A 22,658-nucleotide genomic window follows, 5' to 3' on the forward strand; every position below is an offset into this window, starting at 1 on the left:
GTACCCGCATCTTTTGTTTGTATAAAGGTTACCCAAATTATATGGCTTAGCTTTTGCCTCTCTAAATAAAATGATAAATGATAAATTGTTGTGAGTTATGACAATCTCAAAATAGTTCATTATATACAAGTTCTTAGTCATATGTAGAGGATTATATTCTCCTTTCCCAAGCTCCTGAACATGATAATAATTTTGGTATTTTGAATGGTTTGAGTTTGAAAAGGAGCTATTGGTTGTGTTGTATATAAACCAATTAAATGTCTGAATCCTTTAAAATTTTTAAAGTAAAGACTAATTGATTACCTCTTAATTTTAAGTAGTCTTTGTCCCAGCATATAATCTGTTCATAGATTCACTCTCCTGTTTAATACAAAATTTATACACAATTCATTCTCATATTTAGCATATAATCTGTACACATTTCACCCTCACTGTTTTTACACTTGAATCTACACAAGTTGATGCCCCCTGTTATGTACTAAAATTTGTATGAATTAGAATTATCATGATCTTTTGATTTTTTTAATACTCTTCTCTTATATTAAGCATTTGAGTTAGGTTTGAAGATGGTGATAAATGAATTGTTCAGGTGAGATTATCTTCAAAGCTTATTATACTTGTCTCTCTTTTATTTAAATAAATTGTTTAATAGGAAAAAGGAGATCAGATGACTACTCTATTCGATATTATCGACATGAGTACTGTCTGATTTCAAGGCGGGATTAGAAATATTATCATGTGTATATGATATCAGATGATTACTTTAGCATCATCTGATTTCATCCCCATACTGGGGTGGTGTTTGTGGTTGGGCATAGAAGTGTTTGATGTTGTTTTTACTTTATTAGGTTATCCAGCGGCTGGTCTGGACTAATTAATGTTGTTTATCATTTTATGATTGCTATAGGTTGTAAATTCTTCTTTGCTTAGCACTTGATTTATTTTTATAAGAATGGAATGGAATTTGCGATTATCTGATAGCTTTTTCTTCTTTCTTTGGATAGAATAACACAGTCTTATAGATTTCTGTTAAATTTCTTTAGATACTAGAACCCTGCACTAGGAGACATATTTTGTCTCGTTAGACAATCCTCCTTTGGAGGCACGCCTCATTTATAGCTTAACCTCAGGGAGGTTACTTTCATTTTGATAAATGGTGTACCCATAGGAGGCATACCTTGCCTCATTTAAGAGAGTCTTTGACTCATTTGTTTGTATGATGTTGTTATCAGTGGAGTCTTTGACTTGTTTTGTTGTCAGTGGAGTCTTTGACTCGTGTTCCCATTTTTTTTTAAGAGTCTTTGACTCTTGTATCCCTCATTTGCTCTCTTTTGAAGAGTCTTTGACTCTTGTATCCCTCATTTTTTTTAAGAGTCTTTGACTCTTGTATCCCTCATTTGCTCTTTTGGAGAGTCTTTGACTCTTGTATCCCTCAGTTGTTCTTTTTAGAGTCTTCGACTCATTTATTTTTCAGTTACTGTTATTAGAGAGTCTTTGACTCATTTGCTCTTATAATGGTATTATTAGAGCCTAGTTTCCTCTATTACCCCCTAGGGTTCGTTCCTAGGGTGTTGTTTTGTGTATTCCCTCCAGTCTTTGACCAAAAGGGTAAAAACATTAAAAATCTTAAAATCCATAAACATTGAAATCATTTAAAATCTCAAAAACATTAGAAATTTAAAATATAAAAAATCGTTGATTTGCTGTAATTGTTTTATAGTTAGAGAGTTCGTTTCGAACTACTTTGGCTTGATCCTCTCCCACGAGGTACGTAGCGCAGCTCGGGATTTATATCCCAAGTCCAGCCAAACTTTTTGTAAATAACATTTTAAAATCTTTTTCTTTGAATAAGCAGCCTTCCTAATCTTGTTTTCAAAAGATCTTCCTCTAGAGTTAGGAGTTTCTCCTAGATAGAGAGTTTTAGAGTTAGGATTTTCTTTTGTTAGGTTGCTTGATTGTTTGTTTGTTGTGTGCTTGTTTTAGAGTTAGAGGTCTGTCCTAGAGTTATAGGAGCGCCTCCGTCCGGTCAGTTGGCGATCCACATCGCCGATTGATGACTAGCATAGGATGCGTTAGTCCACCCTTTGTTTTCCTTAGGAAGCGCAGCCTAGTTACACATACGTTGTAGGAACCACCTGCATTAGCTTAGGGCTAACCGGCATTTAATTAGGGCATATAGGGTGTCCTAAAATCCACAATTCACTGGAAGTTAAATAATCGTACAAGAAACTTTAATAACTAGTCCGGTCTTTTAGATCGAGTCTAGGATAGAGGTCTAGGTGTCTTAGGCATCCTAGCTTAGAATAGGCGCGAAGAACTACGTTGCCTTGATTCTCGTGGAGGCGGGGATACGTAAGCTTCTTTGGATGAATACCAGACCATCCGAGGACTCGGGCTAATAATTTAGAGTCTTAGGATTTGTTGTGTAGTCATCGTATGTTTTGATGTGTTTTCTTACTTTCTTGTACTGATCCTGTACCTTTAGCTATAGCTTGCATGTGTTTGCACATCAGAACTTAGACACCTTTTAGACATGTCACTCATAACCTAGCTATGCTTAGGTGACATATCTTTCATTTTATTTTATGTGTGTTTATTATCTTTATCTTCAGGAAATGCATGCTTAGGTAGACGACTCCTGATGATTGTTCCCATTTCACATGATTTTTACCCAAACTTCTTTGAAGTTAATGAAAATGGCATAAGAGACCAAGTGCTTGCACTCGGACGAATTGGAGGTGCTCTTAGACCTTCTCCATTCGTAACCAGGCACGAACCCATATATATTTCTGGTTATCCATGGTATACAGAGTATATTTTTGTTTCAAGGATCCATGGCCGTATACCGTGGATGGCGACTCTGAGTTTGTTTAGATACGTTTCGAATCCGGACTTGTTCCCGAATCGAAAGGTATCTCTTTTATATCGCCACTCGTGCTATGCTATGAGGGTCGCATCTGTTTCGAGAGTTCCTTGGTAGAGCTCTCCATTCACGTGGATGATCCAAGAGGCCGCTGGGGGCTCGTCCCCCACCTCTCTCCCGGATCGGGGTCCACAGATCCCATCAGAACTACGAAGTTAAGCGTGCTTGGGCGAGAGTAGTACTACGATGGGTGACCTATCTACCAGTTTTTTGGAACAATCTTTCGGTTCTGGAACTTCGACGAGGATTGAAATGCACGTTTAGTGCGACCCCGCATAGGTTTCGGTTCAGATTAATTTATTTTCTACCAGATGGTGAATTCAAATACGTCCGGGTCATTATTATGGCGGGGTTATATTGTCTTTTGATTGGATAAACGGAATTCGTTCTGACATTTCATTTGCGGTCAAAATATAGCGGGGGTTTGTTTAGATTCAGTGACATACCGGCCATAGAGGATGAGTGTACTAGTGGATGCGAGTCAGGAATCCGGTCGGAATGTGTTTACTGGCAGTGAGCTACCCTTGGGTGCACAAATATCGTTCCGACGATAACTTTTGATCCGCCCGTCAGATTGCTGCGATTCTTATATTGATTCGGGGGTACTCGAGAAGATTCACCACGCTATGACGGCCTTGGCAGTCATCCATCTGCCCGACATGCTCGGATCGTCCATCCGATTTCATCTAGCAGGACTTTTTCGTACTTTAATATAAACAGACTTCGTACGACAATGTCAATGGAAACTCTTTATTACTTTGAGAATGGAGAGGCATGTTGGGGGCGATCATACCAGCCCAAATGCACTCGATCGCATCAGAACTCCGAAGTTAGGCGTGCATGGGCGAGAGTAGTACTAGGATGGGTGACCTCCGGGGAAGTCCTCGTTTTGCACCCCGGGCACTTTTTTCGAACAATCTTTCGGTTCTGGAACTTCGACGATGATTGAAATGCACGTTTAGTGCGACACCTCTTAGGTTTCGGTTCGGATGTATTTATTTTCTTCCGGATGGTGAATTCAAATACGTCTGGTCTTTATTATGGCGGGGTGATAGTGTCGTTTAATTGGATAAACGTAATTCGTTCTGACATTTCATTTGCGGTCAAAATATAGCGGGGGTTTGTTTAGATTCAGTGGCGTACCGGTAATAGCGGATGAGTGTACTAGTGGATGTGATTTCGGAATCGGGTTGGAAGTGTTTACTGTTAGTGAGCAACCCTTGGGTGCACAAATATCGTTCCGACGATAACTTTTGATCCGCCCGTGAGAACGTGGCGATTCTTATATTGATTCGGGGGTACACGAGAAGACTCATAACGCTATGACGACCCTGGCAGTCATCCGGCTTCCCGACATGCTCGGATCGTTCACCCGATGTCATCTAGCAGGAGTTTTTCGCACTTTCATTTAAACGGACTTCGTACGACAATGCGAATGGAAACTCTTTATTACTTTGAGAATGGAGAGGCGTGCTGGGTGCGATCATATAAGCACAAATGCACTGGATCCCATCAGAACTACGAAGGTAAGCGTGTTTGGACGAGAGTAGTACTAGAATGGGTTACCTACTTGGAAGTCCTCGTGGTGCACCCCTGTTACTTTTTTTCGCTATCTACCACTTTTTTCGAACAATCTTTCGGTTCTGGAACTTCGACGAGGATTAAAATACACGTTTAGTGCGATGCCGCGTAGGTTTCGATTCAGATGTATTTATTTTCTTCCGGATGGTGAATTCAAATACGTCCGGTCTTTATTATGGTGGGGTGATAGTGTCTTTTGATTGGATAAACGGAATTCGTTCTGACATTTCATTTGTGGTCAAAATATAGCGGGGGTTTGTTTAGATTCAGTGACGACCCGACATGCTCAGATCATCCATCCGATGTCATCTAGCCTGAGTTTTTCGCACTTTCATATAAACGGACTTTGTACGACAATGTGAATGGAAACTCTTTAATACTTTGAGAATGGAGAGGCATGCTGGGTGCGATCATACCAGCCCAAATGCACTGGATCACATCAGAATTTTGAAGTTAGGCGTGCTTGGGCGAGAGTAGTACTCGAATGGGTGACCTCCTGGGAAGTCCTCGTGTTGCACCCCGGTCACTTTTTTCTAACAATCTTTCGGTTTTGGAACTTTGACGATGATTGAAATGCACGTTGAGTGTGACACCTCTTAGGTTTTGGTTCGAATGTATTTATTTTCTTCCGGATGGTGAATTCAAATACGTCCGGTCTTTATTATGGCGGGGTGATAGTGTCGTTTGATTCGATAAACAGAATTCGTTCTGACATTTCATTTGCGGTCAAAATATAGCGGGGGTTCGTCTAGAAGCAGTGACGTATCGGACATAGCGGATGAGTGTACTATTGGATGCGAGTCAGGAATCGGGTCGGAAGGTGTTTACTGGAAGTGAGCAACCCTTGGGTACAAAAATATCGTTCTGACGATAAATTTTGATCGACTCGTCAGATCGGGGCGATTCTTATATAGATTCGGGGGTACTCAAGAAGATTCATCATGCTATGACGGCCCTGGCGATCATTCGGTTTCCTGACATGTTCGGATCGTCCATCTGATGTCATCTAGCAGGAGTTTTTTGCACTTTCATTTAAATGGACTTCGCACGACAATGCGAATGGAAACTCTTTATTACTTTGAGAATGGAGAGGCATGCGGGGTACGATCATACCAGCAGAAATGCACTGGATTCAATCAGAACACCGAAGTTAAGCGTGCTTGGGCGAGAGTAGTACTACGATGGGTGACTTCCTGGGAAGTCCTCGTGTTGCATCCCTGTCACTTTTTTTCGCTATGTACCACTTTTTTCAAAAAATCATTCGTTTCTGGAACTTCGACGAGGATTCAAATGCACATTCAGTGTGACGCCTCTGAGGTTTCGGTTCGGATGTGTTTATTTTCTTTCGGATGGTGAATTCAAATACGTCCGGTCTTTATTATGGCGGGGTGATAGTGTCGTTTGATTGGATAAACAGAATTCGTTCTGACATTTCATTTGCGGTCAAAATCTAGCGGGGCTTGGTTTAGATTCAGTGACGTACCGGCCATAGAGGATGAGTGTAGTACTGGATGAGAGTCAGGAATCCGGTTGGAAGGTGTTTACTGGCAGTGAGCTACCCTTGGGTGCACAAATATCGTTTCGAAATTTTGATCCGCCCGTTAAATTGAGGCGATTCTTATATTGATTCGGGGGTACTCGAGAAGATTCGTCACTCTATGATGGTCCTTGCGATCATCCGGTTTCCCGACATGTTCGAATCGTCCATCCGATGTCATCTAGCAGGATTTTTTCGCACTTTCATTTCAATGGACTTCGTTCGACAATGTGAATGGTAACTCTTTACTACTTTGAGAATGGAGAGGCATGCTGTGTGAGATCATACCACCACAATTGCATTGTATCCCAGCAGAACTCGGAAGTTAAACATGCTTGGGCGAGAGTAGTACTAGGATGGGTGACCTCCTAGGAAATCCTCGTGTTGCACCCCTGTCACTTTTTTCGAACAATCTTTTGGTTCTGGAACGTCGAAGAGAATTGAATTGCACGTTTAGTGCGACGCCTCATAGGTTTTGGTTCGGATGTATTTGTTTTCTTCCGTATGGTGAATTCAAATACGTCCGGTCTTTATTATGGCGGGGTGATAGTGTCGTTTGATTGGAAAAACAAAATTCGTTATGACATTTCATTTTCGGTCAAAATATAGTGGGGGTTTGTTTAGATTTAGTGACGTATCGGCAATAGAGGATGAGTGTACTAGTGGATGCGAGTCAGGAATCCGGTCAGGAATCCAGTGAGCTACCCTTGGGTGCACAAATATCGTTGCGACGATAACTTTTGATCCGCCCGTCAGATCACGGCGATTCTTATATTGATTCGGGGGTACTCGAGAAGATTCATCACGTTATGACGGCCTTGGCCTTGGCGGTCATCCATCTGCCCGACATGCTCGGATCGTCCATCCGATTTCATTTAGCAGGACTTTTTCGTACTTTCATATAAACAGACTTCGTACGACAATGTCAATGGAAACTCTTTATTACTTTGAGAATGGAGAGGCATGTTGGGGGCGATCATACCAGCCCAAATGCACTAGATCGCATCAGAACTCCGAAGTTAGGCGTGCATGGGCAAGAGTAGTACTAGGATGGGTGACCTCCGGGGAAGTCCTCATGTTGAACCCGGGCACTTTTTTCAAGCAATCTTTCGGTTCTGGAACTTCGACGATGATTGAAATGCACGTTTAGAGCGACACCTCTTAGGTTTTGGTTCGGATGTATTTATTTTCATCCGGATGGTGAATTCAAATACGTCCCGTCTTTATTATGGCGGGGTGATAGTGTTGTTTAATTGGATAAACGTAATTCGTTCTAACATTTCATTTGCGGTCAAAATATAGCGGGCGTTTGTTTAGATTCAGTGACGTACCGGCGATAGCGGATGAGTGTACTAGTGGATGTGATTTAGGAATCGGGTTGAAACTGTTTACTGGTAGTGAGCAACCCTTGGGTGCACAAATATCGTTCCGACAATAACTTTTAATCCGCCCGTGAGAATGTGGCGATTCTTATATAGATTCGGGGGTACACGAGAAGACTCATAACGCTATGACGACCCTGGCAGTCATCCGGCTTTCCGACATGCTCGGATCGTTCATCCGATGTCATCTAGCAGGAGTTTTTCGCACTTTCATTTAAACGGACTTCGTACGACATTGCGAATGGAAACTCTTTATTACTTTGAGAATGGAGAGGCGTGCTGGGTGCGATTATATCAGCACAAATGCACTGGATCCCATCAGAACTACGAAGTTAAGCGTGCTTTGATGAGAGTAGTACTAGAATGGGTTACCTACTTGGAAGTCCTCGTGGTGCACCCCTGTTACTTTTTTTCGCTACCTACCACTTTTTTCGAACAATCTTTCGGTTCTGGAACTTCGACGAGGATTGAAACGCACGTTTAGTGCGATGCCGCGTAGGTTTCGATTCGGATGTATTTATTTTCATCCGTATGGTGAATTCAAATACGTCCGGTCTTTATTATGGTGGGGTGATAGTGTCTTCTGATTGGATAAACGGAATTCGTTCTGACATTTCATTTGTGGTCAAAATATAGCGGGGATTTGTTTAGATTCAGTGACTACCCGACATGCTCGGATCATCCATCCGATGTCATCTAGCCTGAGTTTTTCGCACTTTCATATAAACGGACTTTGTACGACAATGTGAATGGAAACTCTTTAATACTTTGAGAATGGAGAGGCATGCTGGGTGCGATCATACCAGCCCAAATCCACTGGATCACATCAGAATTTTGAAGTTAGGCGTGCATGGGCGAGAGTAGTACTCGGATGGGTGACCTCCTGGGAAGTCCTTGTGTTGCACCCCGGTCACTTTTTTCTAACAATCTTTCGGTTTTGGAACTTGGACGATGATTGAAATGCACGTTGAGTGCGACACCTCTTAGGTTTTGGTTCGAATGTATTTATTTTCTTCCGGATAGTGAATTCAAATACGTCCGGTCTTTATTATGGCGGGGTGATAGTGTCGTTTGATTCGATAAACGGAATTCGTTCTGACATTTTATTTGCGGTCAAAATATAGCGGGGGTTCGTCTAGAAGCAGTGACGTATCGGACATAGCGGATGAGCGTACTAGTGGATGCGAGTCAGGAATCGGGTCGGAAGGTGTTTACTGGAAGTGAGCAACCCTTGGGTACAAAAATATCGTTCCGACGATAAATTTTGATCGACCCGTCAGATCGTGGCGATTCTTATATTGATTCGGGGGTACTCGAGAAGATTCATCATGCTATGACGGCCCTGGCGATCATTCGATTTCCCGATATGTTCGGATCGTCCATCCGATGTCATCTAGCAGGATTTTTTCGCACTTTCATTTAAACGGACTTCGCACGACAATGCGAATGGAAACTCTTTATTACTTTGAGAATGGAGAGGCATGCGGGGTGCGATCATACCAGCAGAAATGCACTAGATTCAATCAGAACACCGAAGTTAAGCGTGCTTGGGCGAGAGTAGTACTATGATGGGTGACTTCCTGGGAAGTCCTCATGTTGCACCCCTGTCACTTTTTTTCGCTATCTACCACTTTTTTCGAAAAATCATTCGTTTCTGGAACTTCGATGAGGATCGAAATGCACGTTCAGTGCGACGCCTCTTAGGTTTCGGTTCGGATGTATTTATTTTCTTTCGAATGGTGAATTCAAATACGTCCGGTCTTTATTATGGCGGGGTGATAGTGTCGTTTGATTGGATAAACGGAATTCGTTCTGACATTTCATTTGCGGTCAAAATATAGCGGGGCTTGGTTTAGATTCAGTGACGTTCCGGCCATAGAGGATGAGTGTACTACTGGATGCGAGTCAGGAATCCGGTCGGAAGGTGTTTACTGGCAGTGAGCTACCCTTGGGTGCACAAATATCGTTCCGACGATAAATTTTGATCCGCCCGTTAAATTGCGGTGATTCTTATATTGATTCGGGGGTACAAGAGAAGATTCATCACGCTATGACGGTCCTGGCGATCATCCGGTTTCCCGACATCTTCGAATCGACCATCCGATGTCATCTAGCAGGATTTTTTCGCACTTTCATTTCAACGGACTTCGTTCGACAATGCGAATGGAAACTCTTTACTACTTTGAGAATGGAGAGGCATGCTGTGTGAGATCATACAAGCACAAATGCACTGGATCCCAGCAGAACTCCGAAGTTAAACATGCTTGGGCGAGAGTAGTACTAGGATGGGTGACCTCCTAGGAAGTCCTCGTGTTACACCCCTGCCACTTTTTTCGAGCAATCTTTTGGTTCTAGAACGTCGAAGAGAATTAAATTGCACGTTTAGTGCGACGCCTCTTTGGTTTTGGTTCGGATGTATTTGTTCTCTTCCGTATGGTGAATTCAAATAAGTCCGGTCTTTATTATGGCGGGGTGATAGTGTCGTTTGATTGGAAAAACAAAATTCGTTCTGACATTTCATTTGCGGTCAAAATATAGTGGGGGTTTGTTTAGATTCAGTGACGTATCGGCCATAGAGGATGAGTGTACTAGTGGATGCGAGTCAGGAATCCGGTCGGAATGTGTTTACTGGCAGTGAGCTACCCTTGGGTGCAAACATATCGTTCCGACGATAACTTTTGATCAGCCCGTCAGATCGCGGGGATTCTTATATTGATTCGGGGGTACTCGAGAAGATTCATCACGTTATGTCGGCCTTGGCGGTCATCCATCTGCCCGACATGCTTGGATCGTCCATCCGATTTCATCTAGCAGGACTTTTTCGTACTTTTATATAAACAGACTTCGTACGACAATGTCAATGGAAACTCTTTATTACTTTGAGAATGGAGAGGCATGTTGGGGGAGATCATACCAGCCCAAATGCACTGGATCGCATTAGAACTCCGAAGTTAGGCGTGCATGGGCGAGAGTAGTACTAGGATGGGTGACCTCCGGGGAAGTCCTCGTGTTGCACCCCGGGCACTTTTTTCGAACAATCTTTCGGTTCTGGAACTTCGACAATGATTGAAATGCACGTTTAGTGCGACACCTCTTAGGTTTCAGTTCAGATGTATTTATTTTCTTCCGGATGGTGAATTCAAATACGTCCGGTCTTTATTATGGCGGGGTGATAGTGTTGTTTAATTGGATAAACGTAATTCGTTCTGACATTTCATTTGCGGTCAAAATATAGCGGGCGTTTGTTTAGATTCAGCGGCGTACCGGCAATAGTGGATGAATGTACTAGTGGATGTGATTTAGGAATCGGGTTGAAACTGTTTACTGGTAGTGAGCAACCCTTGGGTGCACAAATATCGTTCCGACGATAACTTTTAATCCGCCCGTGAGAATGTGGCGATTCTTATATAGATTCGGGGGTACACGAGAAGACTCATAACGCTATGACGACCCTGGCAGTCATCCGGCTTTCCGACATGCTCGGATCGTTCATCCGATGTCATCTAGCAGGAGTTTTTCGCACTTTCATTTAAACGGACTTCGTACGACATTGCGAATGGAAACTCTTTATTACTTTGAGAATGGAGAGGCGTGCTGGGTGCGATCATATCAGCACAAATGCACTGGATCCCATCAGAACTACGAAGTTAAGCGTGCTTGGACGAGCGTAGTACTAGAATGGGTTACCTACTTGGAAGTCCTCGTGGTGCACCCCTGTTACTTTTTTTCGCTACCTACCACTTTTTTTGAACAATCTTTCGGTTCTGGAACTTCGACGAGGATTGAAACGCACGTTTAGTGCGATGCCGCGTAGGTTTCGATTCGGATGTATTTATTTTCTTCCGTATGGTGAATTCAAATACGTCCGGTCTTTATTATGGTGGGGTGATAGTGTCTTCTGATTGGATAAACGGAATTCGTTCTGACATTTCATTTGTGGTCAAAATATAGCGGGGGTTTGTTTAGATTCAGTGACTACCCGACATGCTCGGATCGTCCATCCGATGTCATCTAGCCTGAGTTTTTCGCACTTTCATATAAACGGACTTTGTACGACAATGTGAATGGAAACTCTTTAATACTTTGAGAATGGAGAGGCATGCTGGGTGCGATCATACCAGCCCAAATCCACTGGATCACATCAGAATTTTGAAGTTAGGCGTGCATGGGCGAGAGTAGTACTCGGATGGGTGACCTCCTGGGAAGTCCTTGTGTTGCACCCCGGTCACTTTTTTCTAACAATCTTTCGGTTTTGGAACTTGGACGATGATTGAAATGCACGTTGAGTGCGACACCTCTTAGGTTTTGGTTCGAATGTATTTATTTTCTTCCGGATAGTGAATTCAAATACGTCCGGTCTTTATTATGGCGGGGTGATAGTGTCGTTTGATTCGATAAACGGAATTCGTTCTGATATTTTATTTGCGGTCAAAATATAGCGGGGGTTCGTCTAGAAGCAGTGACGTATCGGACATAGCGGATGAGCGTACTAGTGGATGCGAGTCAAGAATCGGGTCGGAAGGTGTTTACTGGAAGTGAGCAACCCTTGGGTACAAAAATATCGTTCCGACGATAAATTTTGATCGACCCGTCAGATCGTGGCGATTCTTATATTGATTCGGGGGTACTCGAGAAGATTCATCATGCTATGACGGCCCTGGCGATCATTCGACTTCCCGATATGTTTGGATCGTCCATCCGATGTCATCTAGCAGGATTTTTTCGCACTTTCATTTAAACGGACTTCGCACGACAATGCGAATGGAAACTCTTTATTACTTTGAGAATGGAGAGGCATGCGGGGTGCGATCATACCAGCAGAAATGCACTGGATTCAATCAGAACACCGAAGTTAAGCGTGCTTGGGCGAGAGTAGTACTATGATGGGTGACTTCCTGGGAAGTCCTCATGTTGCACCCTGTCACTTTTTTTCGCTATCTACCACTTTTTTCGAAAAATCATTCGTTTCTGGAACTTCGATGAGGATCGAAATGCACGTTCAGTGCGACGCCTCTTAGGTTTCGGTTCAGATGTATTTATTTTCTTTCGAATGGTGAATTCAATACGTCCGGTCTTTATTATGGCGGGGTGATAGTGTCGTTTGATTGGATAAACGGAATTCGTTCTGACATTTCATTTTCGGTCAAAATATAGCGGGGCTTGGTTTAGATTCAGTGACGTTCCGGCCATAGAGGATGAGTGTACTACTGGATGCGAGTCAGGAATCCGGTCGGAAGGTGTTTACTGGCAGTGAGCTACCCTTGGGTGCACAAATATTGTTCCGACGATAAATTTTGATCCGCCCGTTAAATTGCGGCGATTCTTATATTGATTCGGGGGTACTCGAGAAGATTCATCACGCTATGACGGTCCTGGCGATCATCCGGTTTCCCGACATCTTCGAATCGACCATCCGATGTCATCTAGCAGGATTTTTTCGCACTTTCATTTCAACGGACTTCGTTCGACAATGCGAATGGAAACTCTTTACTACTTTGAGAATGGAGAGGCATGCTGTGTGAGATCATACAAGCACAAATGCACTGGATCCCAGCAGAACTCCGAAGTTAAACATGCTTGGGCGAGAGTAGTACTAGGATGGGTGACCTCCTAGGAAGTCCTCGTGTTACACCCCTGTCACTTTTTTCGAGCAATCTTTTGGTTCTGGAACGTCGAAAAGAATTAAATTGCACGTTTAGTGCGACGCCTCTTTGGTTTTGGTTCGGATGTATTTGTTTTCTTCCGTATGGTGAATTCAAATAAGTCCGGTCTTTATTATGGCGGGGTGATAGTGTCGTTTGATTGGAAAAACAAAATTCGTTCTGACATTTCATTTGCGGTCAAAATATAGTGGGGGTTTGTTTAGATTCAGTGACGTATCGGCCATAGAGGATGAGCGTACTAGTGGATGCGAGTCAGGAATCGGGTCGGAAGGTGTTTACTGGAAGTGAGCAACCCTTGGGTACAAAAATATCGTTCCGACGATAAATTTTGATCGACCCGTCAGATCGTGGCGATTCTTATATTGATTCGGGGGTACTCGAGAAGATTCATCATGCTATGACGGCCCTGGCGATCATTCGATTTCCCGATATGTTCGGATCGTCCATCCGATGTCATCTAGCAGGATTTTTTCGCACTTTCATTTAAACGGACTTCGCACGACAATGCGAATGGAAACTCTTTATTACTTTGAGAATGGAGAGGCATGCGGGGTGCGATCATACCAGCAGAAATGCACTGGATTCAATCAGAACACCGAAGTTAAGCGTGCTTGGGCGAGAGTAGTACTATGATGGGTGACTTCCTGGGAAGTCCTCATGTTGCACTCTGTCACTTTTTTTCGCTATCTACCACTTTTTTCGAAAAATCATTCGTTTCTTGAACTTCGATGAGGATCGAAATGCACGTTCAGTGCGACGCCTCTTAGGTTTCGGTTCCGATGTATTTATTTTCTTTCGAATGGTGAATTCAAATACGTCCGGTCTTTATTATGGCGGGGTGATAGTGTCGTTTGATTGGATAAACGGAATTCGTTCTGACATTTCATTTGCGGTCAAAATATAGCGGGGCTTGGTTTAGATTCAGTGACGTTCCGGCCATAGAGGATGAGTGTACTACTGGATGCGAGTCAGGAATCCGGTCGGAAGGTGTTTACTGGCAGTGAGCTACCCTTGGGTGCACAAATATCGTTCCGACGATAAATTTTGATCCGCCCGTTAAATTGCGGCGATTCTTATATTGATTCGGGGGTACTCGAGAAGATTCATCACGCTATGACGGTCCTGGCGATCATCCGGTTTCCCGACATCTTCGAATCGACCATCCGATGTCATCTAGCAGGATTTTTTCGCACTTTCATTTCAACGGACTTCGTTCGACAATGCGAATGGAAACTCTTTACTACTTTGAGAATGGAGAGGCATGCTGTGTGAGATCATACAAGCACAAATGCACTGGATCCCAGCAGAACTCCGAAGTTAAACATGCTTGGGCGAGAGTAGTACTAGGATGGGTGACCTCCTAGGAAGTCCTCGTGTTACACCCCTGTCACTTTTTTCGAGCAATCTTTTGGTTCTGGAACGTCGAAGAGAATTAAATTGCACGTTTAGTGCGACGCCTCTTTGGTTTTGGTTCGGATGTATTTGTTTTCTTCCGTATGGTGAATTCAAATAAGTCCGGTCTTTATTATGGCGGGGTGATAGTGTCGTTTGATTGGAAAAACAAAATTCGTTCTGACATTTCATTTGCGGTCAAAATATAGTGGGGGTTTGTTTAGATTCAGTGACGTATCGGCCATAGAGGATGAGTGTACTAGTGGATGCGAGTCAGGAATCCGGTCGGAATGTGTTTACTGGCAGTGAGCTACCCTTGGGTGCAAAAATATCGTTCCGACGATAACTTTTGATCAGCCCGTCAGATCGCGGGGATTCTTATATTGATTCGGGGGTACTCGAGAAGATTCATCACGCTATGACGGCCTTGGCGGTCATCCATCTGCCCGACATGCTCGGATCGTCCATCCGATTTCATCTAGCAGGACTTTTTCGTACTTTTATATAAACAGACTTCGTACGACAATGTCAATGGAAACTCTTTATTACTTTGAGAATGGAGAGGCATGTTGGGGGAGATCATACCAGCCCAAATGCACTGGATCACATTAGAACTCCGAAGTTAGGCGTGCATGGGCGAGAGTAGTACTAGGATGGGTGACCTCCGGGGAAGTCCTCGTGTTGCACCCCGGGCACTTTTTTCGAACAATCTTTCGGTTCTGGAACTTCGACCATGATTGAAATGCACGTTTAGTGCGACACCTCTTAGGTTTCAGTTCAGATGTATTTATTTTCTTCCGGATGGTGAATTCAAATACGTCCGGTCTTTATTATGGCGGGGTGATAGTGTTGTTTAATTGGATAAACGTAATTCGTTCTGACATTTCATTTGTGGTCAAAATATAGCGGGCGTTTGTTTAGATTCAGCGGCGTACCGGAAATAGCGGATGAGTGTATTAGTGGATGTGATTTAGGAATCGGGTTGGAAGTGTTTACTGGTAGTGAGCAACCCTTGGGTGCACAAATATCGTTCCGATGATAACTTTTGATTCGCCCGTGAGAACGTGGCGATTCTTATATTGATTCGAGGGTACACGAGAAGACTCATAACGCTATGATGACCCTGGCAGTCATCCGGCTTCCCAACACGCTTGGATCGTTCATCCGATGTCATCTAGCAGGAGTTTTTCGCACTTTCATTTAAACGGACTTCGTACGACAATGCGAATGGAAACTCTTTATTACTTTGAGAATGGAGAGGGGTGCTGGGTGCGATCATATCAGCACAAATGCCCTGGATCCCATCAGAACTACGAAGTTAAGCGTGCTTGGAGGAGAGTAGTACTAGAATGGGTTACCTACTTGGAAGTCCTCTTGGTGCACCCCTGTTACTTTTTTTCGCTATCTACCACTTTTTTCGAACAATCTTTCGGTTCTGGAACTTCGACGAGGATTGAAATGCACGTTTAGTGCGATGCCGCGTAGGTTTCGATTCGGATGTATTTATTTTCTTCCGGATGGGGAATTCAATTACGTTCGGTCTTTATTATGGTGGGGTGGTAGTGTCTTTTGATTGGATAAACAGAATTCGTTCTGACATTTCATTTGTGGTCAAAATATAGCGGGGGTTTGTTTAGATTCAGTGACGACCCGACATGCTCGGATCGTCCATCCGATGTCATCTAGCCTGAGTTTTTCGCACTTTCATATAAACGGACTTTGTACGACAATGTGAATGGAAACTCTTTAATACTTTGAGAATGGAGAGGCATGCTGGGTGCGATCATACCAGCCCAAATCCACTGGATCACATCAGAATTTCGAAGTTAGGCGTGCATGGGCGAGAGTAGTACTCGGATGGGTGACCTCCTGGGAAGTCCTCGTGTTGCACCCCGGTCACTTTTTTCTAACAATCTTTCGGTTTTAGAACTTCGACGATGATTGAAATGCACATTGAGTGCGACACCTCTTAGGTTTTGCTTCGAATGTATTTATTTTCTTCCGGATGGTGAATTCAAATACGTCCGGTCTTTATTATGGCGGGGTGATAGTATCGTTTGATTCGATAAACAGAATTCGTTCTGACATTTCATTTGCGGTCAAAATATAGCGGGGGTTCGTCTAGAAGCAGTGACGTATCGGACATAGCGGATGAGTGTACTAGTGGATGCGAGTCAGGAATCGGGTCGGAAGGTGTTTACTGGAAGTGAGCAACCCTTGGGTACAAAAATATCGTTCCGACGATAAATTTTGATCGACCCGTCAGATCGTGGCGATTCTTATATTGATTTCGGGGTACTCGAGAAGATTCATCATGCTATGACGGGCCTGGCGATCATTCGGTTTCCCGACATGTTCGGATCGTCCATCCGATGTCATCTAGCAAGAGTTTTTCGCACTTTCATTTAAACGAACTTCGCACGACAATGCGAATGGAAACTCTTTATTACTTTGAGAATGGAGAGGCATGCGGGGTGCGATCATACAAGCAGAAATGCACTGGATTCAATTAGAACACCGAAGTTAAGCGTGCTTGGGCGAGAGTAGTACTACGATGGGTGACTTCCTGGGAAGTCCTCGTGTTGCACCCCTGTCACTTTTTTTCGCTATCTACCACTTTTTTCGAAAAATCATTCGTTTCTGGAACTTCGACGAGGATTGAAATGCACGTTCAGTGTGACGCCTCTTAGGTTTCGGTTCGGATGTATTTATTTTCTTTCGGATGGTGAATTCAAATACGTCCGGTCTTTATTATGGCGGGGTGATAGTGTCGTTTGATTGGGTAAACGGAATTCGTTCTGACATTTCATTTACGGTCAAAATATAGCGGGGGTTGGTTTATATTCAGTGACGTACCGGTCATAGAGGATGAGTGTACTACTGGATGCGAGTCAGGAATCCGGTCGGAAGGTTGTTACTGGCAGTGAGCTACCCTTGGGTGCTCAAATATCGTTCCGACCATAAATTCTGATCCGCCCGTTAAATTGCGGCGATTCTTATATTGATTCGGGGGTACTCGAGAAGATTTATCACGCTATGACGGTCCTGGCGATCATCCGGTTTCCCGACCTGTTCGAATCGTCCATCCGATGTCATCTAGCAGGATTTTTTCGCACTTTCATTTCAACGGACTTCGTTCGACAATGCGAATGGAAACTCTTTACTACTTTGAGAATGGAGAGGCATGCTGTGCGAGATCATACCAGCACAAATACACTGGATCCCAGCAGAACTCCGAAGTTAAACATGCTTGGGCAAGAGTAGTACTAGGATGGGTGACCTCCTAGGAAGCCCTCGTGTTGCACCCCTGTCACTTTTTTCGAGCAATCTTTTGGTTCTGGAACGTCAAAGAGAATTTAATTGCACGTTTAGTGCGACGCCTCTTTGGTTTTGGTTCGGATGTATTTGTTTTCTTCCGTATGGTGAATTCAAATAAGTCCGGTCTTTATTATGGCGGGGTGATAGTGTCGTTTGATTGGAAAAACAAAATTCGTTCTGACATTTCATTTGCGGTCAAAATATAGTGGGGGTTTGTTTAGATTCAGTGACGTATCGGCCATAGAGGATGAGTGTACTAGTGGATGCGAGTCAGGAATCCGTTCAGAAGGTTTTTACTGGCAGTGAGCTACCCTTGGGTGCACAGATATCGTTCGGACGATAACTTTTGATCCGCCCGTGAGATTTTTGCGATTCTTATATTGATTCGGGAGTACTCGAGAAGATTCATCACGATATGACAGCCTTGGCGGTCATCCGGCTTCCCGACATGCTCGGATCGTCCTACCGATGTCATCTAGCAGGATTTTTTCGCACTTTCAATTAAACGGATTTTGTACGACAATGCGAATGGAAACTCTTTATTAGTTTGAGAATGGAGAGGCTTGCTGTGTGCGATCATAACAGGACAAATGCACTGGATCCCATCAGAACTCCGAAGTGAAACGTGCTTGGGCGAGAGTAGTACTAGGATGGGTGACCTCCTGGGAAGTCCTCGTGATGCACCCCTGTCACTTTTTTCCGCTATCTACCACTTTTTTCGGAAACAATCTTTCGGTTCTGGAACGTCGATAAGGATTGAATTGCACGTTTACTGCGACGCCTCCTAGGTTTCGGTTCGGATGTATTAATTTTCTTTCGGATGGTGAATTCAAATACATCCGGTCTTTATTATGGCGGGGTGATAATGTCGTTTGATTGGATAAACGGAATTCGTTCTGACATTTCATTTGCGGTCAAAATATAGCTGGGGTTTGTTTAGATTCAGTTACGTATCGGCCATAGCGGATGAGTGTACTAGTAGATGCGAGTCAGGAATCTGGTCAGAAGGTGTTTACTGGCAGTGAGCTACCCTTGGGTGCACAAATATCGTTTCGACGATTACTTTTGATCCGCCCGTCAGATCGCAGCGATTCATATATTGATTCGGGGGTACTAGAGAATATTCATCACGCTAGGACGGCCATGGCGGTCATCCTGCTGCCCGACAAGCTCGGATCGTCCATCAGATTTCATCTAGCAGGACTTTTTCGCACTTTCATATAAACGGACTTCGTACGACAATGTCAATGGAAACTCTTTATTACTTTGAGAATGGAAGGCATGCTGGGTACGATCATACCAGCCCAAATGCACTGGATCACATCAGAACTCCGAAGTTAGGCGTGCATGGGCGAGAGTAGTACTAAGATGGGTGACCTCCTGGGAAGTCCTCGTGTTGCACCCCGGTCACTTTTTTCGAACAATCTTTCGGTTCTGGAACTTCAACGATGATTGAAATGCACGTTTATTGCAACACCTCTTAGGTTTCGGTTCGGATGTATTTATTTTCATCCGGATAGTGAATCCAAATACATCCGGTCTTTATTATGGCGGGGTGATAGTGTCGTTTGATTGGATAAACGGAATTCATTCCGACATTTCATCTGCGGTCAAAATATGGCGGGGGTTTGTCTAAATTCAGTGACGTACCGGCAATAGCGGATGAGTGTACTAGTAGATGCGAGTGAGGAATCCGGTCGTAAGGTGTTTACTGGCAGTGAGCTACCCTTGGGTGCACAAACATCGTTCCGACGATAACTTTGGATCCAACCGTCAGATCGTGGCGATTCTTATATTGATTCGGAGGTACTCGAGAAGATTCATCACGCTATGACGGCCCTGGCGATCATCCGGTTTCCCGACATGTTCGGATCGTCCATCCGATGTCATCTAGAAGGAGTTTTTCGCACTTTCATATAAATCAACTTCGTATGACAATGGGAATGGAAACTCTTTATTACTTTGAAAATGGAGAGGAATGCTCGGTGCGATCATACCAGCCCAAATGCACTGGATCACATCAGAAATCCGAAGTTAAGCGTGCTTGGGCGAGAGTAGTACTAGGATGGGTGACCTCCTGGGAAGTCCTCGTGTTGCACCCGTCACTTTTTTTGAACAATCTTTCGGTTTTGGAACTCCGACGATAACTTTTGATCCGCCCGTTAGATCGTTGCGATTCTTATATTGATTCGGGGGTACTCGAGAAGATTCATCACATTATGACAGCCTTGCCGGTCATCCGGCTTCCGGACATGCTCGGATCGTCCATCCGATGTCATCTAGCAGGATTTTTTCGCACTTTCATTTAAACGGACTTCGTACGACAATGCGAATGGAAACTCTTTATTATTTTGAGAATGGAGAGGCATGCTAGGTGCGATCATACCAGCACAAATGCAGTAGATCCCATCATAACTCCGAAGTTAAACGTGCTTGGGCGAGAGTAGTACTAGGATGGGTGACCTCCTAGGGAGTCCTCGTGTTGCACCCCAGCCACTTTTTTCCGCTATCTTCCACTTTTTTTCGGAAACAACCTTTCAGTTCTGGAACGTCGATGAGGATTGAAATGCACGTTTAGTGTGACGCCTCCTAGGTTTCGGTTCGGATGTATTTATTTTCTTTCGGATGGTGAATTCAAAAACGTCCGGTCTTTATTATGGCGGGGTGATAGTGTCGTTTGATTGGATAAACGGAATTCGTTCTGACATTTCATTTGCGGTCAAAATATAGCGGGGGTTTGTTTAGATTCAGTGACGTACCAGCCATAGCGGATGAGTGTACTAGTGGATGCGAGTCAGGAATTCGGTCGGAAGGTGTTTACTAGCAGTGAGCTACGCTTGGGTGCACAAATATCGTTCGGGTGATAACATTTGATCCGCCCGTGAGATCGTGGCAATTTTTATATTGATTCGGGGTAACTCGAGGAGATTCATTACGCTATGACGACCTTGGCGGTCATCCGGCTTGTCGACATGCTCGGATCGTCCATCCGATGTCATCTAGCAGGAGTTTTTCGCACTTTCATTTAAACAGACTTCTGTGGGACCCGATCCCGCGAGAGGGGTGGGGCGCGAGCCGCCACGCCTTCTCTTGGTCTCTCGTACCCACGCGAATGGCGTGTGCCTTTTTAATATTGACTTTAATTCATCTTTTATGTGAACTTGGGATCACTGAGGCAATCTGAATTCCACACAAAAGAGATTGACAGAGTCGCCACCTAGATGTGAGATCTAGGACTCTTGATTAACCAGAAATCTAGACTCGCTACCTGGTTACAAGAATGGAAGGTATGGGGAGTTATCCACCACATGCACCATTCCTGCCCGATAATCGGTCTTCGATTCCAAAAGCTAACTCTTTTAAATTTATTTTAAATGGCTCATTCAACTCTATATTAGTGTGCGAACTAAGTGACATGTATCCTAAAATCTAATTTCAATGTGAATCCTAAATGTGTAACTTGATTTATTAATTTGTCTGGATTCAATCTAAGCGAAAGTTCTCCTAAAATTCTAATTTTATGGACAGTCCTAAGTGATTTGATTAAGCATTTACAAGAAAATTAATATACAAAACACCACAATTTGTTGTGGTGCCGACTCGCGGTTGGTATGCCATCAGACATCCAAGCTGCCTACGTACCCAAGCCTCACTGAGATCAGAGTCGACGTAGTTCGGTGCACCTAAGCTAAGCTACTTATGCCTAACTCAACTAAGACACCGACCTAGACGGGATTGACTGTTTCAACAGTTTTAAGAGAAGTTATTTAATTCAAGTTGAGGATTTTATTATCCTAGGATTTCATCTAAGATTCTATATGATTCTTATCTAAATGCAAGTTGTTCCTTAGACTAATGCAGGTTAGCCTACATCCTAGTTTACTAGGCTTGTCCTAGGGAAAAGATTGGGTGACTAGTGTAACAAGACCTATGACACGGTTGCTATTCATAGCAAACGCACGTGATGAGGCTAGACTCCTAACTCTAGGACTCCCTAAAACCTAAGACTCCCTAAAACTTAGGACACGACACGACACCAGTGTTCCTAAATTGGGCTCTAATGGTTCTTACGACGGAAACCATAATCCAATGGTTCCGAGAGGACACGAGATGAATCGATTTCAGTTCTCGAAGTTAATTAATTTCAGATTTCAAGGGTGTTCGGTTTCTGGACATTTTAAGGATTACCAATGGCTCTAGGGTTCACCAATTTCGGCCTAGAATAACATCCAAGGAAGGAAATCGTGCACTCTTTCCTTGCGCAATTTAATACTTAGGTTATAGCACCTTATTGCCTGGCATATCTCAGGATTTCTATGGACAATAACCTCAGAGCCAACAACGTGCTATAGCTTAAATATTCAAGTTGTCAAAGATCGGTTGCAATTGGGATACGATTATGGATGCACTGACCATTTTTTCAGAGAAATCTAAAAATCCTAAAATTTCTGTTTCGATGGATTAAGGAATTAATATGTGACAGAATTTTAAGGTTCCTTAGGAGCTTTGTGAAGATTTTTAATTAATTTCGAATTTTCAATGAATTTTATCAATTTTATACCAAAAGAGTGATTTTACAAGTGAAATTGTTGCAAACGGATTTGAAATGAATTGAAACTTCTACAGAAGCAAGATGGGAATGCATGTACCTTATTGGAAGAGTTTTGCAGATTTTTATATTAAGCTCATATTTAATTTTGATTTAACAATTAAGTGACCAGATTGCAAAAATAACACAGAAACTACTAGAAATAGAAATCTAAATTCAATGAAATTTCTACAGTAGTAAGATATAATTAAAATTAGAATGCTATGAGATTTTCATGAATTTTAGAAACTATTTACTATAAAGTTCGGATTTT

The 22,658-nt window shown here is 43.3% G+C and overlaps 8 non-coding genes and 18 pseudogenes across 8 annotated transcripts; all 26 read left to right on the forward strand.

Annotated features, from left to right (window-relative positions):
• The first annotated feature begins 3,702 nt into the window (after positions 1 to 3,702).
• Positions 3,703 to 3,821, forward strand: LOC143870095 (5S ribosomal RNA; annotated as a pseudogene).
• A 577-nt stretch (positions 3,822 to 4,398) lies between these two features.
• On the forward strand, positions 4,399 to 4,517 carry LOC143870122 (5S ribosomal RNA; annotated as a pseudogene).
• A 389-nt stretch (positions 4,518 to 4,906) lies between these two features.
• LOC143875398 (5S ribosomal RNA) lies at positions 4,907 to 5,025 on the forward strand. The gene has a single exon (XR_013250044.1). It is a non-coding gene; the product is annotated as a 5S ribosomal RNA (ribosomal RNA).
• A 578-nt stretch (positions 5,026 to 5,603) lies between these two features.
• On the forward strand, positions 5,604 to 5,722 carry LOC143870088 (5S ribosomal RNA; annotated as a pseudogene).
• Positions 5,723 to 6,315: 593 nt separating this feature from the next.
• Positions 6,316 to 6,434, forward strand: LOC143870128 (5S ribosomal RNA; annotated as a pseudogene).
• Positions 6,435 to 7,009: 575 nt separating this feature from the next.
• LOC143870126 (5S ribosomal RNA) lies at positions 7,010 to 7,128 on the forward strand (annotated as a pseudogene).
• Positions 7,129 to 7,704: 576 nt separating this feature from the next.
• On the forward strand, positions 7,705 to 7,823 carry LOC143870118 (5S ribosomal RNA; annotated as a pseudogene).
• A 389-nt stretch (positions 7,824 to 8,212) lies between these two features.
• Positions 8,213 to 8,331, forward strand: LOC143870092 (5S ribosomal RNA; annotated as a pseudogene).
• A 578-nt stretch (positions 8,332 to 8,909) lies between these two features.
• LOC143870096 (5S ribosomal RNA) lies at positions 8,910 to 9,028 on the forward strand (annotated as a pseudogene).
• Positions 9,029 to 9,626: 598 nt separating this feature from the next.
• LOC143875404 (5S ribosomal RNA) lies at positions 9,627 to 9,745 on the forward strand. The gene has a single exon (XR_013250049.1). It is a non-coding gene; the product is annotated as a 5S ribosomal RNA (ribosomal RNA).
• Positions 9,746 to 10,323: 578 nt separating this feature from the next.
• LOC143870079 (5S ribosomal RNA) lies at positions 10,324 to 10,442 on the forward strand (annotated as a pseudogene).
• Positions 10,443 to 11,019: 577 nt separating this feature from the next.
• On the forward strand, positions 11,020 to 11,138 carry LOC143870077 (5S ribosomal RNA; annotated as a pseudogene).
• A 389-nt stretch (positions 11,139 to 11,527) lies between these two features.
• LOC143870094 (5S ribosomal RNA) lies at positions 11,528 to 11,646 on the forward strand (annotated as a pseudogene).
• Positions 11,647 to 12,224: 578 nt separating this feature from the next.
• On the forward strand, positions 12,225 to 12,343 carry LOC143870078 (5S ribosomal RNA; annotated as a pseudogene).
• Positions 12,344 to 12,939: 596 nt separating this feature from the next.
• On the forward strand, positions 12,940 to 13,058 carry LOC143875405 (5S ribosomal RNA). Its single transcript, XR_013250050.1, has one exon. It is a non-coding gene; the product is annotated as a 5S ribosomal RNA (ribosomal RNA).
• A 578-nt stretch (positions 13,059 to 13,636) lies between these two features.
• Positions 13,637 to 13,755, forward strand: LOC143870082 (5S ribosomal RNA; annotated as a pseudogene).
• A 597-nt stretch (positions 13,756 to 14,352) lies between these two features.
• Positions 14,353 to 14,471, forward strand: LOC143875406 (5S ribosomal RNA). Its single transcript, XR_013250051.1, has one exon. It is a non-coding gene; the product is annotated as a 5S ribosomal RNA (ribosomal RNA).
• Positions 14,472 to 15,049: 578 nt separating this feature from the next.
• On the forward strand, positions 15,050 to 15,168 carry LOC143870076 (5S ribosomal RNA; annotated as a pseudogene).
• A 577-nt stretch (positions 15,169 to 15,745) lies between these two features.
• Positions 15,746 to 15,864, forward strand: LOC143870099 (5S ribosomal RNA; annotated as a pseudogene).
• A 389-nt stretch (positions 15,865 to 16,253) lies between these two features.
• On the forward strand, positions 16,254 to 16,372 carry LOC143875389 (5S ribosomal RNA). Its single transcript, XR_013250035.1, has one exon. It is a non-coding gene; the product is annotated as a 5S ribosomal RNA (ribosomal RNA).
• Positions 16,373 to 16,950: 578 nt separating this feature from the next.
• On the forward strand, positions 16,951 to 17,069 carry LOC143870089 (5S ribosomal RNA; annotated as a pseudogene).
• Positions 17,070 to 17,667: 598 nt separating this feature from the next.
• LOC143870083 (5S ribosomal RNA) lies at positions 17,668 to 17,786 on the forward strand (annotated as a pseudogene).
• Positions 17,787 to 18,364: 578 nt separating this feature from the next.
• LOC143875234 (5S ribosomal RNA) lies at positions 18,365 to 18,483 on the forward strand. Its single transcript, XR_013249890.1, has one exon. It is a non-coding gene; the product is annotated as a 5S ribosomal RNA (ribosomal RNA).
• A 599-nt stretch (positions 18,484 to 19,082) lies between these two features.
• Positions 19,083 to 19,201, forward strand: LOC143875286 (5S ribosomal RNA). Its single transcript, XR_013249942.1, has one exon. It is a non-coding gene; the product is annotated as a 5S ribosomal RNA (ribosomal RNA).
• A 578-nt stretch (positions 19,202 to 19,779) lies between these two features.
• LOC143875215 (5S ribosomal RNA) lies at positions 19,780 to 19,898 on the forward strand. Its single transcript, XR_013249872.1, has one exon. It is a non-coding gene; the product is annotated as a 5S ribosomal RNA (ribosomal RNA).
• A 270-nt stretch (positions 19,899 to 20,168) lies between these two features.
• On the forward strand, positions 20,169 to 20,287 carry LOC143875419 (5S ribosomal RNA; annotated as a pseudogene).
• The last annotated feature ends 2,371 nt before the right edge of the window (positions 20,288 to 22,658 follow it).

Source organism: Tasmannia lanceolata, unplaced genomic scaffold (genome assembly GCF_043159265.1).
Source record: "Tasmannia lanceolata isolate RefF3 unplaced genomic scaffold, GAP_Taslan_0.1 ptg000003l, whole genome shotgun sequence".
NCBI classification, from domain to species: domain Eukaryota; kingdom Viridiplantae; phylum Streptophyta; class Magnoliopsida; order Canellales; family Winteraceae; genus Tasmannia; species Tasmannia lanceolata.